This window comes from Astatotilapia calliptera, chromosome 22, assembly GCF_964374335.1.
Source record: "Astatotilapia calliptera chromosome 22, fAstCal68.1, whole genome shotgun sequence".
Lineage (NCBI taxonomy): Eukaryota > Metazoa > Chordata > Actinopteri > Cichliformes > Cichlidae > Astatotilapia > Astatotilapia calliptera.
This window is the reverse complement of record NC_137442.1, coordinates 2,808,534-2,825,464: the sequence shown is the minus strand read 5'-3', so window position 1 is coordinate 2,825,464 and position 16,931 is coordinate 2,808,534. Positions and strand designations below refer to the sequence as shown.

The following is a 16,931-nucleotide window of genomic DNA, read 5'->3' as shown; positions in this document are numbered from 1 at the left end:
CAGACTTGTATCAGTCAAATAATGCTGTTTAGTAATGGATCAATCAAATTAACATTTTACTGAAATTCAAAGTAAGTTCTCTAAATTTGGTCCTGTATTGGAGCAGATAACATGTGGACGTCTTTGCCACAAGGATACTCCTTTTTTTACTTATTTTTTTCAGAGGCTCAAAAATAACTGAGCAATTGAGGACGAATGAGGACAGAATTCATAGTTTAAGGGGAAAAACTCTACCACAGCTTAATTTTGAGTACTTTACACGTCATATTCATTAGTCTAAAATACTCTCTAAGGGGGAAATGGACTGGTTTTTCTATAGTGCTTTTCTGCTCATTCACCCATAAAGAAATACAAGAACAATTTGTATGCTTTTCCTACTGGAATGCTTTCTATACAACATTCAAACACATTTAGACTGAGATGGATGAATTGGATGGATGCTTCTGAGCTACAGTAGCCCCAGGTGGCTGTATCATAGTCTAAGTCTACTACCAAGAGATCAAGAGTCATCTTCATGAAAGGAAACTCTTACCAGTTACAAACTGCTGGTTACACTCAAGAACTGGAAGACTGGATTAGACTTTGCCAGAAAAACACAGAAAAATCAGGAACAGTTCCAAGATGAAATTTTATCAGCATAATTAGAAAAGAAAATGATGAAGAAGGAAAACTGATCTGAAGCATATCACATCATCTGTCAAAGATGTTGGAGCCAATGTTACTCATTGGAGTAGTTGGAAAGTCATTGGACAGCACTTCACAGTGCAAATAGATAATGACCCAAAGAACACTGACAACCCAAGACTTTCTCAGGTGAAGAAATGGTCAAGTCACCTTTTTTTTGGTCTCCTATTATTAAATAGCCACAAGGCTCAAAATGTGGGTTTAGTGTCAGGGATACAGTTAATTTAAGATTTAAGCTAGGTGTTAGAGTTCAGGATTCATTTTTAAGGTTAGGGTAAGAGGCTGGGGAAAGCATTATGTCAACTAGATGTCCTCACTAAGGTATAAAAAGCATTTATTTGTGTGTGTGTGTGTGTGTGTGTGTGTGTGTGTGTGTGTGTGTGTGTGTGTGTGTGTGTGTGTGTGTGTGTGTGTGTGTGTGTGTGTGTGTGTGTGTGTCCTCAGTGAACTGTATCAGTCTCTGCAGTATCTTCCAGCTGCAGCAGTCACTTCAGTTTCTGTTCAGTCTGACTGAGGGAGGTTTTTGTACGACTGTTTTTCACTGTGTGAACACATACTGACTGTTAGGATTGTGTTCACTCTGACAGTAATAAACTGCTGCATCTTCAGCCTGGACTCCACTGATGGTCAGACTGAAGTCAGAGTTTGATCCACTGCCTGTAAAACGATCTGGAATCCCTGATATTCGCTCATATGCACGCTTAATGAGCAGTTTGGGAACGTCTCCATCACCCTGTTGGTACCAGGCTAAAATATGGTTGTTGCTATGAACATAAACATCCTGACTGGTCCGACACTTGATGCTCACAGTTCCTCCCACAGCAGAGCTCACTGCTCCAGGCTGAGTCACTGTGATCTGTCCTCTGGACTCTGAGGACACAGAGACAAAAACATAAAGCAGCTTCATGGTTTTGTGGGCTTCATTTCAGAGGGACAGATGTTGATAGAGGAGAGGAGTTTGATTCTCTGGACTTTACCTGTGAAGCAGCAGCAGAGGAGAGTCCAGATGAGGACGCAGATCAAAGTCATGTTTTTGATGAGGAGGATTTCTGTGGCTTCTGTTGTGATGAAGGACAGCTGTCAGTCATCCAGTGTTCAACTCTCAGGACTATAAACTCTCCCAGAGCACTGGAGCATGGTGCTGCTGATGCAAAGTGCCTCTCTATGGAAATCATGGAAATGCCCTTGTCCATTATAAAAGGTTTACTCTGTGTTCAAGAATCAGTGATTTGGTATTCCTGTCTGCTGTAATTACATTTTTTTTCCTCTTTCTCTTTTTAATTAATCCATTGAGTTATTCATAAACTCAACAATTTGTGTTTTGTTGATTATTTTTAAAAGCATTTTTTTAAAGTTTTACATTGTGCATCTTATGCTGAGCAAGCTTTGGTTGTGAGGATTGGGCAGGCTATTCTGTGACGTACTTAAAATCTGGTAATACAGTTGGTAAATATTTGCACGAAGAAAAGTCATCATTTCTGCATCTTGCTCTGTACTACACTATAAAGATTACAGCATAAAAACATAAGCAGCACATCATCAGAACTTATACTGAATCTTTGCACCAGACCATGTGTGTTACTCATGGCCGTTGATCAGTGTCTGTTGATTAATGGTCATGAGAATTTGCATATTAATGATCAAGGAACTGACCTCCCAGCCCATTGTTCCTTCAGTGGGCTGGTTTCAGTCATTATGCAAATGCACTGTTTCTAAGGTTGGAGAAACCTGCAGTCAGCTGAGACTGAAGAAGTCACCTGGATGAGTGACGAAACGTTTCTCCCCCTGAAAACGCTGCGTCCAGATGAACAGAATCAACCTTGTGGGTTTTACTTACCTGGATGATTGAGCGTGCATCAAGACACCATGTGTGTTAGTGCCTAATTATGAATAATATTACTCAGATATTGATCAGTGACAAACAACAAAAGGCTACAGTTTCAAATATTTTAGACTCTGACTGGTGAGAGTAAAATGCTGAACATTTGTCTCAATGCTAGATAGAAAGCACTCAGGCATAGGATTTAGTGTTTATACGAATGTCTGTGGATGAGGCATGTTTTATGAAGAGCTTTGTCTATGTTTATATGTCTGGTTGGGTCTTAGACTCCATCTCACCGCCCCCCCACACACACCCGTCTGGGGCTCTCCCCAGCTTGTTTCTAGGAGGGAGGCGGCTGTCCCTCCAGTGGTCCTGCTTGGGCTCTTGTGCTCTGGGGGGAATCTGGATGTCTGGGTCCTGGATGTCCTCCATGCTTGCTCCATGTCCTGGGGGGCAGTGCTATGGTTCCCCACAATTACTATTAGATAGTTACATGGAGAAACCTTTTGGAAACAAGCGCACTCACGCACACAGGTGTGCACAGACACTCACCGTCTTCCTTGGATGCTGCCTCTAAGCATATCGTCTGCTGTCAGTCTTTTGTGCTGCTCAGTAGCATTCAGTCTTTATTATTTACTCTTACTTATGCTTATCTAGGTTGTTGCTGTGGTCTCCCTACTGTGTTGTTCTCTTTTTGCTTGTTTTCTTCTTTTTCTTCCAGCAGGTGATCTCATGGGTTTTCATTGTCTTTTCTCACTGTCCCTCTTCCCCTCTGTTTTCTTTCCCTCTCCTTTTCTTAAACTTCTCTTATCTGTCTTTCTCTTTACGATCCCCCGGTTATATCTGTTCCAATTCTAATCATTTAAAAAAATAAATAAATAAAAAATAATGAAGATCAATCAAGTGGACCAGTATGGCACTGATTCACTTGAGAAAATAAATCTGTGGAGAATTTTTCTTGGCCTTCAGACAATAATTCTGATTGCTTCAGTGCCGAACGGGACAGGACAAAAAAAATGTGATCGTCCAAAAGCTCATGGATTGAACTGTATTTAAACTAACATTGTATGATGGTATTTGAAGAAGTCACATCAGCTGAGTCATGGCTGCTGTGCAAACAGTGAATGATTTAGTTGAGTTTGTTTGTTTCAGAGTCAGAGAGCCGTGTCTCTCTACAGTCAGAGGTTTTTGTACGGCGCCTCAATGAGTTTGTATCACTGTGGTGGACTTTTGGTGGAGGAACCAGACTGAATGTTGGACGTAAGTTTATTCTGGTTTACTATCAAATACTGTCTTTTTATTAAAGTGCATTTAACAATTTCTCTTCTGATTTTAAGAGAAAAGCACGTAGCTTTACAATAAGTTTGATGCTGGAATTTTTTATCATCCTCTTGTGTCGTGGAGGATAATTCAGATCTGCTCTGTCAAAATATTATGTCTACATTTCAGTCAAATTAAACTGAAAAAAAATCTAACAATAATATAAAGAAGAAAAACTTTCAAGTATTGTTTGAAATTACTTTGAGTTTATGTGAATTTTAAAAATTGTTTTAGATATACATGAAGAGCATTTCGTTTCGCTGAATTAATTAATTTATTCTATTTATTTGTTTCCAGTTAATATTAATGTCAGTCATGTACAATATTGATGATTTTAAACTTGTTTTGTAAATGTTTCCACATCTGCTTCTTTTATTTCCAGTGTAGTTTGAACATATTTCAGCTCAAACTGTGTGATGATTCTCTCTGTGCTGATATGCATGAGAGGTTTCTTAAAGGGAAGTGAAACAATGTGTGAGTGAATGACTGGTGGAGCAGAAAAAACACCTGACAGAAACTTCTTAACGGAGAAAATCAGCTCTTACAGTAAAGGTGTCCCACTGTCTGTGGTTTGATTGACAGCTGTGTGCTCCCTGTGCTCTAAGCTGATTGGTGTCTCCTAGGTGATGCCCATCCCGTCCTGACAGTGTTGCCCCCCTCCAGTGAGGAGCTACAGCAGGGGACTGCAACAATCACATGTCTGGCCAACAAGGGCTTCCCCTCAGACTGGAGTCTGTCCTGGAAGGTGGATGGCAGTGGCAGCATCAGCTGGGAGGAGAGCAGGAGCCCCGTGGTGCTGCAGAACGACGGCCTCTACAGCTGGAGCAGCACCCTGAGGCTCCCTGCAGACCGCTGGATGAAGGTGGGCTCTGTGACCTGTGAGGCCACCCAGGGCTGCCAGGCTCTGGTCTCAGAGCCACTGAGGAGAGACCAGTGTCCCCAGTCCTGACCTGACTCAACCTGATACTGGTTTAATGCTCTCATTCTCAACTCTGTAACTGTCTCTCCATCTTTCTTTTTTAAGAACAAATAAAGACTAAAACTGTTATTTTCTTTCTCATAATGACAACATTCATGTTTTAGGTAATAAAGATGTTTTGCAAAGTGAATTTTGGTTGAATCAGACATTTAATTTTATTCAAATCTACAAACCTGCACTTGATGAATATATGTTTCATTTAGAAGAATTCAGACCAACTCTGCACTCCAACATGATGTCTTTATTTTACACTGGTAAAATAAAACACAGGCTGAAAGAACCATTAAGGAGATCTGCATTTTGGCAAAAGCTGAAAAAGGAGTTTTAAAGTTGTTCAGGTTATTTTTATGTTTATTTAAATGTGTGTGGTAGGTTGTTGGTGGTGTTGCTCACCTGTACCAGACAGACTGGTTCATGAAGCAATGCTGGGACCTGGTTACCACGGAAACAGTCTCACCAGACTACAAAGCAAGTCTAAAGAAGAAAGAGTCTTTAGTGTCTCTAATGAGCTGTTTGTTCTGAGGAGAACTCACAGACAGGAGAGTCAACGAATGCAAGGAGTGATTAGAAAGAATCTGAAGAACAAAGTTTTAATTTCACTGACGAACACGGAGAAGATTAAATGAATGATGACATGAACAAAATATGAAAAAACACCTTCGGTTCAATAATTTTTTCACTCATGTTCATGTTTGATGATATGTTTACACTTAAATTCACAGGTGTGTTGTTTTTATTTTGAGCCTCACTGATCAGGAACATTTTCAGCTTTTTGGATTCAGATTATTTTATCTTGATATAGATTCAGTGTTTGCTCTAAGGTCAAAGGTCATGAACAAGACTTATCCTGGTATCTGTTAACCCTTTAGAACCGGTAGGAGCGGACACGCTCCATTTTGCGTAACTATTTTTAAATCCCGGTAGCTCTGCAACCACGTGAGCTAGCGCAATAATTTTTTTTGCATATGAAACCGGAGCAGTTGTACTTACATCTGATGCCATCAGCTTGTCCTCAGTCACAGTTTCCTTCCACATACAGCTTTGCAAAAACTGCATAAAAAGCGCTTGTAGCAACAAAAACATAATATTACAGAAACAGCTTTGCCGATCCGATCAGCTGTTTGTAACACTTCCTACGTCCATCAGCGCGAACTATCACATGACCGCATGACCTGCCCGAAACCGGAAGTGACGTCATTTTGCGGAAATGTAGTTTTTTTACCATCGTGGCCTCATGAGCTTATACTTGTGTTTTTAAAAGTTATGTTTGACTTCATGACTTTCTGTGTCGTTTCTGGGATGCTGAGGACTCATACTGCACTGCTGGAAATAGTTTATTTTGATGCACATGCTGTTATTTTGCAAATTTGCACTATAATATATTTTTTCGTTTTTCCTGTAGTATATGAAAATTGGTGTATCTCAAAAATAAAACTATGAAAACACTCAAAATAAATTTCCTTTGGTGGGAAACTAGTTTGTGCAACTTTTTTGTATTTACAGTTTTGAGGGATAAGCCTCTTAAATTTCTCTAACTAGAAATATATGTTAAAAAAACAAAAACGATTTTAAATTTTTTTGTAGTTTATTGCACTTTTTTGCAATTTATGTAATTACTATGCACTTAATGCAGACATATTATTAAAATATGGGCTATAATGGTTGTATTGATGTATAGCAACTTGAAATGCTCCAAAAAATGGCTCCACAGCATGTAAAAATATAATATAAGCTCTGGCGGACTTGGTTCTATGGTAGGTCTTAAAGGGTTAATGGCCCACGTTTGTTCTTTAGTTAAATATATATTTGAAAGTTGAACACAACATACATGCGATGTAGGACACAAATTTGTGATGAATCACTTCATTTTGTGTGTGTGTGTGTGTGTGTGTGTGTGTGTGTGTGTGTGTGTGTGTGTGTGTGTCCTCAGTGAACTGTATCAGTCTCTGCAGTATCTTCCAGCTGCAGCAGTCACTTCAGTTTCTGTTCAGTCTGACTGAGGGAGGTTTTTGTACGACTGTTTTTCACTGTGTGTTCACCCACTGACTGTTAACATTGAATTCCCCCTGACAGTAATAAACTGCTGCATCTCCAGCCTGGACTCCACTGATGGTCAGAGTGAAGTCAGAGTTTGATCCACTGCCTGTAAAACGAGCTGGAATCCCTGATTGTCGAGTGCTAGCAAGGTAAATGAGACGTTTAGGAACTCCTCCATCTTTCTGTTGGTACCAGGCTAAAAGATGGTTGTTTTTCCAAACACCAACATTCTGACTGGTCCGACACTTGATGCTCACAGTTGCTCCCACAGCAGAGCTCACTGCTCCAGGCTGAGTCACTGTGATCTGTCCTCTGGACTCTGAGGACACAGAGACAAAAACATAAAGCAGCTTCATGGTTTTGTGGGCTTCATTTCAGAGGGACAGATGTTGATAGAGGAGAGGAGTTTGATTCTCTGGACTTTACCTGTGAAGCAGCAGCAGAGGAGAGTCCAGATGAGGACGCAGATCAAAGTCATGTTTTTGATGAGGAGGATTTCTGTGGCTTCTGTTGTGATGAAGGACAGCTGTCAGTCATCCAGTGTTCAACTCTCAGGACTATAAACTCTCCCAGAGCACTGGAGCATGGTGCTGCTGATGCAAAGTGCCTCTCTATGGAAATGAACTGACTGACTCACACAGGGACTTGGATCTATCAGCTCACATGTTATTGAATATAAGTATTTTTTGAAGAATGGTTTGGGGTTGAACTTAACTTAACCTGGACAGATTTGTGCCCAGTGAAATGAAAGTCCTTTGCACCATTTAATCACATTTAAATCGTCTGTCTGGACTAGTGATGTGCGAATCATGAACGAATCGTTCAATACTCGAGAATCACTTTACTGCCTCGTGAATCATGATTCACAACCCCAACTGACTCACTGACTCATCCCTGTTGCTGTTTGCAAACTAATTTCATTAGTAGAAATATATCTAGCTTATAATTAAAATTGTTGGAAAAAAACAACAGCCAGTTCTGGTTTAGGGCCCGGATGGCTTAGGGATAGAAGCTCCTCTTGAGTCTCTCTGGCCTTGCCTGGATGATGCAGAACCTTCTTCCAGATTGCAGAAGTTGGAACAGTTTGTTGCCAGGATGGGACGGGTCCTTCAGTATCTGTGCTGCTCTAGTCTGGCATCTCCTGGTGTAGGTGTCCTGAAGCGGGGGGAGAGCAATCCTGCAGCAGCGTTCTGCTGTACGGATCACTCTCTGGAGAGCTTTTTGGTCCTTAACACAGCTGTTCCCAAACCAGGATGTGATGTTCTGTGTGAGGATGCTCTCCATAGCTATTTGACACATTTGAGGAAAATACTAATAAAATAAAATAAAAATAAATAAAATAAATGTTCCCTTTAGAAATCTTAATTTTTTTTGCTCTTTTTTGCTCTATAAAAATAGTTGTTTTTCTTTTCCAGTCACTCATCTTAGCAGTAGGATTTACATGAAAAGAGAAACAAATTAAGTTTGAGTGAAAATGTACATTTTTTGCACTCTCTGGGCAACTGACTCAGTGACTCAAAAAACCCGATTCATTTTGGTGAGTGACTCATTCAAGCTCGATTCAGTAAAAAGAATCAAACTTACCATCACTAGTCTGGACTCTTGGGGTAACTCTTGACTCTGCATTGATTTCGTTTAAAATCTCAAATCTCTCGTTCTGTCTTGTTTCTTCCCTTAAATTGCTAAGTTAAGGGCCGTTATGTCATCCCCTGAACTGGAAATTGTTATTCATTTATTTCATCACTGTAATTAATTGTTCACTTCTGTAAGAATAAAGTCGCTCCAATGTCCACAGTGTTGTTCATCCAGCTGCACAGGCTCCCTGTTGAACTCAGAATCAGACTCTTGAAGTGGACTCTGTCTTCATGAGTTCTTCCTGGGCAAGCAGCAGCTTACATCATTAAACTGTTTCAGCCATACAGCCACACCAGGTCCCTGAGCTCTTGTGATCAGGGTCTGCTTACTGTACATCGTACGAGGCTGAAAACTAAAGGAGACAGAGCTTTTACCACAGTGACCCCAGACTCTGGAACTCTCTCCCTCTGAGTCTGAGATCTGTGGACGCAGACGCAACCAAATGTCATGTTATTAGACTTGAATTTAGTAAACTTTGTTCTTTAATGCTCTGTTATTTTGTTGTGAAGCACTTTGTGATCCTTGTCTTGAAAGGTGCCACATAAATAAAATCTGACTTACTTACTTTTGTCATATGGTTGATCGATGGATCAGATTTTATTTTTTACAATATTGCACGTGTTAACATTTTTTATACGTAGGATTAAAATGAGTAAACAATATGGAAAAATTAAAATAAAGGCTGTGTAATTTTACTAAAGAATGATTCATCAGCTGTCAGAATTACACAGGGAGTGAATGATTTGTTGAGTTTGTTTGTTTCAGAGTCAGAGAGCCGTGTCTCTCTACAGTCAGAGGTTTTTCTACAGCGACTCTGTCATGGTTGGCTGTGTGGCAGGCAAGCAGAAGTGGTGGACCCAAAATTGCAGGACTCTTGGAGATGGGAATAAACTGAAAACGCAGCTTTATTGCTGGAGGAATGACTCACGAAATAAAACTTACAAAAACAAAACTCTAAACCAAGGTGCTGGAGGACAGGACATTACAAACACACAGCAAGTTGAGGGTACGACGCGACACTGACACAGAGAAACACAGGGCTTAAATACACAGATGGCGGTAATCAAGGGATGAGAGACAGGAGGGGAACACACCTGGGAGAAATCACAGCTGACGAGACAGGGGAAACGTAAACTGAGCACACTCACATACGACACAGACCTTCACAATAAAACAGGAAACTCAGACACATGGAACCAGACAAGACGTTGAACTAAACAGACAGATTCACAAACAGACGGGGTGACACCATAGACAGACAGATACAGACACAGACTCAGAGGCAGACCGAATATAACACGTAGAACTCAAACAATAATAATAATCATGATAATAAATTGGAAAATGATAATAATAAACTTAAAGCGCTGGGTCACCGACCCAGGACCATGACAGACTCAGTGAGTTTGTAAGATAAGATAAGATAAGATAAGATAGGACTTTATTAATCCCTCGGGTGGGTTCCTCTGGGAAATTCGACTTCCAAAAAGCACAGCAACGACCGAAGTTACAGTTACAGAATTGTTATATATATATATATATATATATATACACACACACACACACATATATATAAATACAGAGACAAATATAAATAAAATATACAAAGGGGATAAATAGAATAAATAGGAATAAAAAATAAAATACAAGTGAATTGCACATTTCAAGTATTGAGTCTATTGCACTGTTGACTATTTACAAAAAGTATTGCACAAGGTATTGTACAGTGAGGTGAAGAGGCACTACAGCTTAGTTGTTCCCTCCTTTGTCCTCCTGTTTCCCCTCCCTCTCCCCTCCAGAGAGGAGTTAAACAGTCTGATGGCGTGTGGGACAAAGGAGTTTTTAAGTCTGTTAGTTCTTGTCTTTAGGAGAAGCAACCTGTCACTGAACAGACTCTTCTGGTTGTTAATGGCCGTGTGCAGAGGATGCCCAGCATTGTTCATAATGTCCATCAGTTTCTTTAATGTCCTTTTCTCTGCCACTGTCACCAGAGTGTCCAGCTTCATGCCGACCACAGAGCTAGCCTTCCTGATCAGTTTCTCCAGCCTGGATGAGTCCCTCTTTGCTGTGCTGCTCCCCCAGCACACCACAGCATAGAAAAGTACTCCAGCAACCACCGACTGGTAAAACATCCTCAGGAGCTTCCTGCAGATGTTAAAAGACCTCAGCCTCCTGAGGAAGTACAGTCGGCTTTGGGCTTTTTTATACAGGTACTCTGTGTTGCATGACCAGTCCAGTTTATTGTCCACCCACAGCCCGAGGTACTTGTACTTGTTGACCACCTCCACCTCCTCCCCCTCTATCTGAACCGGCAGTGGACCTTCTCTGGACCTCCCGAAGTCCACAACCAGTTCCTTAGTCTTTGAGGTGTTGAGTTGCAGGTGGTTTGTGTGACTCCATGCGACAAAGTTCCTCACCAGACTTCTGTACTCCTCTTCCTGATCATCCCAGATACACCCCATGATGGCCGTGTCATCTGCAAACTTCTGAATATGGCATAATTCAGAGTTGTAGCAGAAGTCAGAGGTGTACAGGGTGAAGAGAAGAGGGGACAGCACAGTTCCCTGTGGTGCTCCTGTGCTGCTGACCACAGTGTCAGACGTGATGTCCTTCAGCCTGACGTACTGTGGTCTGTCGGTCTGTATCACTGTGGTGGACTTTTGGTGGAGGAACCAGACTGGAATTTGGATGTAAGTTTATACCCTTTGTTTGCTTCAATTGTTGACTGTTGGGTGGTCATTTAGGGCAGCACGGTGGCACGGTGGTTAGCACTGTTGCCGCACAGCAAGAAGGTCCTGAGTTCACTTCCACCATCAGGCCGGGGTCTTTCTGTGTGGAATTTGCATGTTCTCCCCATGTCTGCGTGGGTTCCCTCCGGGTACTCCGGCGTCCTCCCACCGTCCAAAGACATGCAGCTTGTGGGGATAGGTTAATTGGATAATCCAAATTGCCATTAGGTGTGAATGTGAGTGCGAATGGTTGTCTGTCCCTGTGTGTTGGCCCTGCGACAGACTGGCGACCTGTCCAGGGTGTACCCCGCCTCTCGCCCTATGACAGCTGGGATTGGCTCCAGCGCCCCCCGCGACCCTGAAAAGGATAAGCGGAAGCGAATGGATGGGTGACAGAAATTTACGTCTAAATTTATGTTTGAAATTTTTACCTACTTCCTGTCAATAAAACAGTTCCTTCAATGTTTTTTTTTTCTATGTTCTTCACAGTAAGTTGTGGTTAAACACAATTTTACTTGAATAAAAATTCTTCAAATAAAATTAAACAGACTAAACTTAAAGACATATTCAGATTAAAGTTAAATGTATAGTAAATATCTCTGTTTATCAAGTAAATAGTTTTAGTGATTAATTATTTTTCTAAACTCATGTAACACTTAAAATCATGTGTGAGTTGCATTTTTGTGACTTTGACACTGGTTTGTAAAATGTTGCACTTTTTCCTTCTGTATGTGGTTTGGACATATTTCTGTGCTGAGAGGTTTTTTAAAGGGAAGTGAAACAATGTGTGAGTGACTGTTGGAGCAGAAAAACATCTGACAGAAACTACCTGTTACCCGTTCTCTAAGCTGATTGGTGTCTCCTAGGTGATGTCCGTCCCACCCTGACAGTGCTCGAGTAAGGAGCTGGAGCAGGGGAATGCCTCGCTCACATGTCTGGCCAACAAGGGCTTCTCCTCAGACTGCATTGGTCTGCCTGCAGACCAGTGGGAGAAGGTGGACTCTGTGACCTGTGAGGCCACGAGGGGCTCCGATACTCCACTCTCAACTTTCCCACATTCCCAAATAACATGCATAAATGTCCCTGGATCTGAGCTACATTTCCAGCATATATTATTGGGACTGATTCCCATTCTATAAAGTTTAGAAGGAGTGAAGTACCATGCATCTATTAATTTGTACTGAGTAAATTTACCCCTGGCCTCTCTTATATATTTATCAGAGAATGACAAAATTCTACACCAATCTTCTTTACAAATTACACGACTGAAATATCTCTGCCGCGCTCACGCTCACAGGTGCTCACACACACAAACTACACCCTTTTTGGCTCCTACCTCAAAGCACACTGTGCGCTGTCGATCTTACGTGCTGCACAATAATATTCAATATTTAGTATTTACTGTTATATTTTGTCTGTTTTGTTGGTTTTTGTTTTTTGCCCTTTATCACCGTTCCTCTTCCCCGCTGTTTTTCTTTCCCTACCTCTCTCTTTCTCCCTTTTCTTTCCCCCAGTCATGTCTGTGCAGCAAGTGAAAATAAAATAAAATAAATAATAAAAACAAAGGTCAATCAAATGGACCAATACTGTAAGGCTGGGATGGTCCATTTGGTAAAGTAAATCTGTTGGGCATCTTTCTTTGCCTTTAGACAATAATTCTGATGGCAAAAGAATCAAACGGGACAGGTGGAAAAATAAAAAATAAAAAAAATATCTCTGCCATATAGTCCTCAAGTTTTCACATATCTCTGTTTTTAGATTGTTAAACATAAACACATAAGCATAATATCCTCTAATTTTGGGTTTAATAATATTCCTAAATACTTCATACCTGAAGGTAAATACTTAAAATTGAATGCAGTAATGGATCTAGAGTGACATGATGCTGATAGTGGCGTGCCTTCCAATTTGTACCAATTTATCTTGTAACCTGACAACCTTGAAAATGACTCAAAGCATGCGAGTAGCGCTTGTAGAGACTGGATGGGATCCGTTAATACTGCTAAGATGTCGTCAGCATATAGAAATAACTTGTGCTCCATACCCCCTGCATGAATACCTCTGATACCCCTGTTAGCTCGAATAGCTAAGGCCAGTGGTTCCAGAAATATCATGAAGAGCAGCGGGGACAAAGAACACCCCTGCTGGGTCCTGCGAGTGAGATGGAAAAACTCTGACACCAATCCATTTGTCAAAACTGCTGCCCTTGGACTTGAATATACAGTTTTGACCCAGTTACAAAATCCAGGCCCAAACCTAAACCTTGCAAGGGTTGTCATAAGGAAGCCCCGTTCTACCCGGTCAAAAGCCTTCTCGACATCGAGCGAGAAGGCCGCAACCGGGGCTAGCTTGAAATAATAATAGAAGTCTTGTAATGTTATCACCTGAAGACCTATTCTTAATAAAACCAACCTGATCACCGTTGATGATATCTGGTAATATTTGATCTAAGTGGAAGGCCAAAACCTTTGTCAAAATTTTGCAATCAACTCCTAAAAGGCTTACTGGCTGGTAATTTGCTGGGTCTGATACAAGGGCGTAGATTTGGCATGGATGGAAGGGACATGTCCCCACCAATATCCAGCGATTATTGAATTGTCCCCACCAATAATTTGATCTCTTCGAGTAAAGAAAAACAAACCCGATAGAAAGAATGTAATGTTGTTACGTATGTTGCTAAATAGACTTTGATGAACAGGTATTACAAAGGGGTTATATATAAAATGAAAAAAATACCTGTTTCTCAAGTATATTTGTAACTGTGTTATTGTACTTACATTATAATGAATCAGCTTCCTTTTGTCCACTTAAATTATGTTTACAGAACTATTTTTGCATTTACTGCAATTTCAGCATCTTGGCCAGATTACTCTTAAAAGAGACATTTTTAAAGTCAACAAGAATTTTTTGAACTGCATAAATAAAGGTTACATAAAAGTCACTGCCAAAAGCTGAATGCAGCTTCTACCTTGTTACAGGAATGTTGTTTGTTGCTAAAGATGACTTGATATCATTCATGAGGGATACATTTGACTTATGTTTCACATATTATAGACCAACAAGTTATTTATAGCAGTTTAAATACAAGCAATCACTTTTTGGCAAATACCAGAAGTCAGTTTTTGGCAGACAGTTACTTCTAGACACAACACCGGGTCCTCAGGTGGACGCAGTCTTTGAATTTGGACACCCCCGGCCTGTTTCCAGACAGACAATAATAGTGGTGACATTTAACTTTAACGAGAGGAGAAGGCATGTGTTTGGCTCCTTCACATAGTGGACATTGAGTTGTTGTGTGGGGCACCAGTAGTCCATGTCTGTTGCTGTAACAGTAGTTCATGTTTAGAAAATCCCAGCTCACTGATTTGATCGGGGCAACAGTGCCTAAAACGTTGCGTTATTTTGCTGAGAGATCTTTTACTTTGCGATAATCTTAGATGAGTAGTTTTATGGACAAAAACCAGCAGGTCATTCAGTGTTCCCTTAGTGCTGTTGTGGAAGTTTCCCATTAAATGAAGCCTGCAGACGAGCGGTGAGCGGTAGCTAACATTCTTTAATCCAAACACACAAAGAACACACAACCAAGTTTGATGAAGTCCCTGCATGACCGCGGGGCAGACGGTCAGCAGAGTCTCCCTGAGCCCAGCATGGCTCTCAGTTAAATACCTTCTCCAGGAACAAAAGGCAGTACACAGCTGTTTCGCACCTTAAGGTTCACACTCCCAAAGAGACAAAAGATTCTTCCTGTGGAGTGTCTGCTTCCCCCAACTTCCTTACTAGACCCCCACCATTTGTCTTACTGTATGAGTGTGAGACTTGTTAAAATCCAGTGGCGCCAAGGCATCATACAATAAAATAATGTGATTAATACATAAGTAAAAGAAATTCCTATACAGTGCTAATGTATAAGAGACGTTATATGGCTGAAATAACTAAAGTCTAAAATACTTAGTCATTTGTTTAATAGTAATTTAACATTATATAATTCACATATAAAACTATGAATTGTAATTTTAAATGGTTTAAAAGCATGCAGAATAGGATATGTAGGCAAGTATATTTCTCCTTTTTTTATGAAGAAGCAAAGACAAAAAGGAGAAAAAAAGAAACGGGGCAGAGTTCGGTGGTTGAATCATTCGTCCCCACCAATGCCAAAACCAAAACTCTGCCCTTGCTCTGATATATCCCTATCCTTTTTAGGAATAAGGGAGATTAGTGCATCATTAAATGTACTCGGTAAGGAGCTTATTTTTAGTGCCTCAAGGTAAACTTTATGCAAGACTGGAGCTAAAATATCAATATATTTCTTATAGTACTCAATCGGGAAGCCATCCAAGACTGGCGATTTTCCGATTTTTCATTGATGAGATGGCAGCTCTGAGCTCTTCTTCAGTTATAGGCACATCCAGTCTTGTTCTTTGTTCATTTTGTTATCTTTTTGTTCAAATACTAAGAAATGACAAAAGAAGATTATTTCATGGAAGAAGATACATCTATCCTGTGTCCCTTGGAATATTCCCCACTGTTCTGTAGATACTGCTGCTTATGTGCTGTTCTTCTTCCACCTCTGCCTTTATCTTCAGTGAACTGTATCAGTCTCTGCAGTATCTTCCAGCTGCAGCAGTCACTTCAGTTTCTGTTCAGTCTGACTGAGGGAGGTTTTTGTACGACTGTTTTTCACTGTGTGAACACCCACTGACTGTTAGGATAGTGCTGACTCTGACAGTAATAAACTGCTGCATCTTCAGCCTGGACTCCACTGATGGTCAGAGTGAAGTCAGAGTTTGATCCACTGCCTGTAAAACGAGCTGGAATCCCTGATTGTCGACTGCTAGCATACTTAATGAGCAGTTTGGGAACTCCTCCATCTTTCTGTTGGTACCAGGATAAAAGATGAGAACTTCCAGAAACATAAACATCCTGACTGGTCGTACACTTGATGCTCACAGTTGCTCCCACAGCAGAGCTCACTGCTCCAGGCTGAGTCACTGTGATCTGTCCTCTGGACTCTGAGGACACAGAGACAAAAACATAAAGCAGCTTCATGGTTTTGTGGGCTTCATTTCAGAGGGACAGATGTTGATAGAGGAGAGGAGTTTGATTCTCTGGACTTTACCTGTGAAGCAGCAGCAGAGGAGAGTCCAGATGAGGACGCAGATCAAAGTCATGTTTTTGATGAGGAGGATTTCTGTGGCTTCTGTTGTGATGAAGGACAGCTGTCAGTCATCCAGTGTTCAACTCTCAGGACTATAAACTCTCCCAGAGCACTGGAGCATGGTGCTGCTGATGCAAAGTGCCTCTCTATGGAAATCATCTGACTGACACAATGAAATCCTTCGTGCTTTTTCTGTCTGAATTAATGATGTCTTTTCTGTTTTTGCTTAGTTTCCTATTAATTGATATTAAAAATTACTCAAAATTTAATTTGCAGTTTATGGATTACAGTTACACTTAATGTGTAACCTGCCCCTTACCCTGGGGCACCTGGGTAAAGCTCCAGCCTCTCCAGAATCCTGTCAGATAAGATCACAGATTGAAATAGAAAGTGTGACATCATCAATATTTTTATAACTTTCATTTGATGCTTTTTTTATATATAAATTTGTTGTCCCAACAGCTAATTTAGGAAATTATTTAGGTGACTCATAACTGAATGATCAGTCATTCAGTGTTTAACAGAACGGCTTATTCATTTATTAATGTCAATAGTAAATGATCAACTGTA

The 16,931-nt window shown here is 40.7% G+C and overlaps 1 protein-coding gene and 1 pseudogene across 2 annotated transcripts in view; one reads left to right on the top strand and one right to left on the bottom strand.

Moving 5' to 3' along the window:
- Nucleotides 1-16,931, bottom strand: part of LOC113015304 (uncharacterized) — a 325,186-nt gene that overhangs the window by 78,912 nt on the left and 229,343 nt on the right. The window lies entirely within an intron of this gene.
- LOC145423717 (Ig kappa-b4 chain C region pseudogene) lies at nucleotides 1,820-4,935 on the top strand (annotated as a pseudogene). Its single transcript, XR_013904761.1, has 3 exons — nucleotides 1,820-1,838; nucleotides 3,659-3,766; nucleotides 4,450-4,935. The product of XR_013904761.1 is annotated as an Ig kappa-b4 chain C region pseudogene (transcript).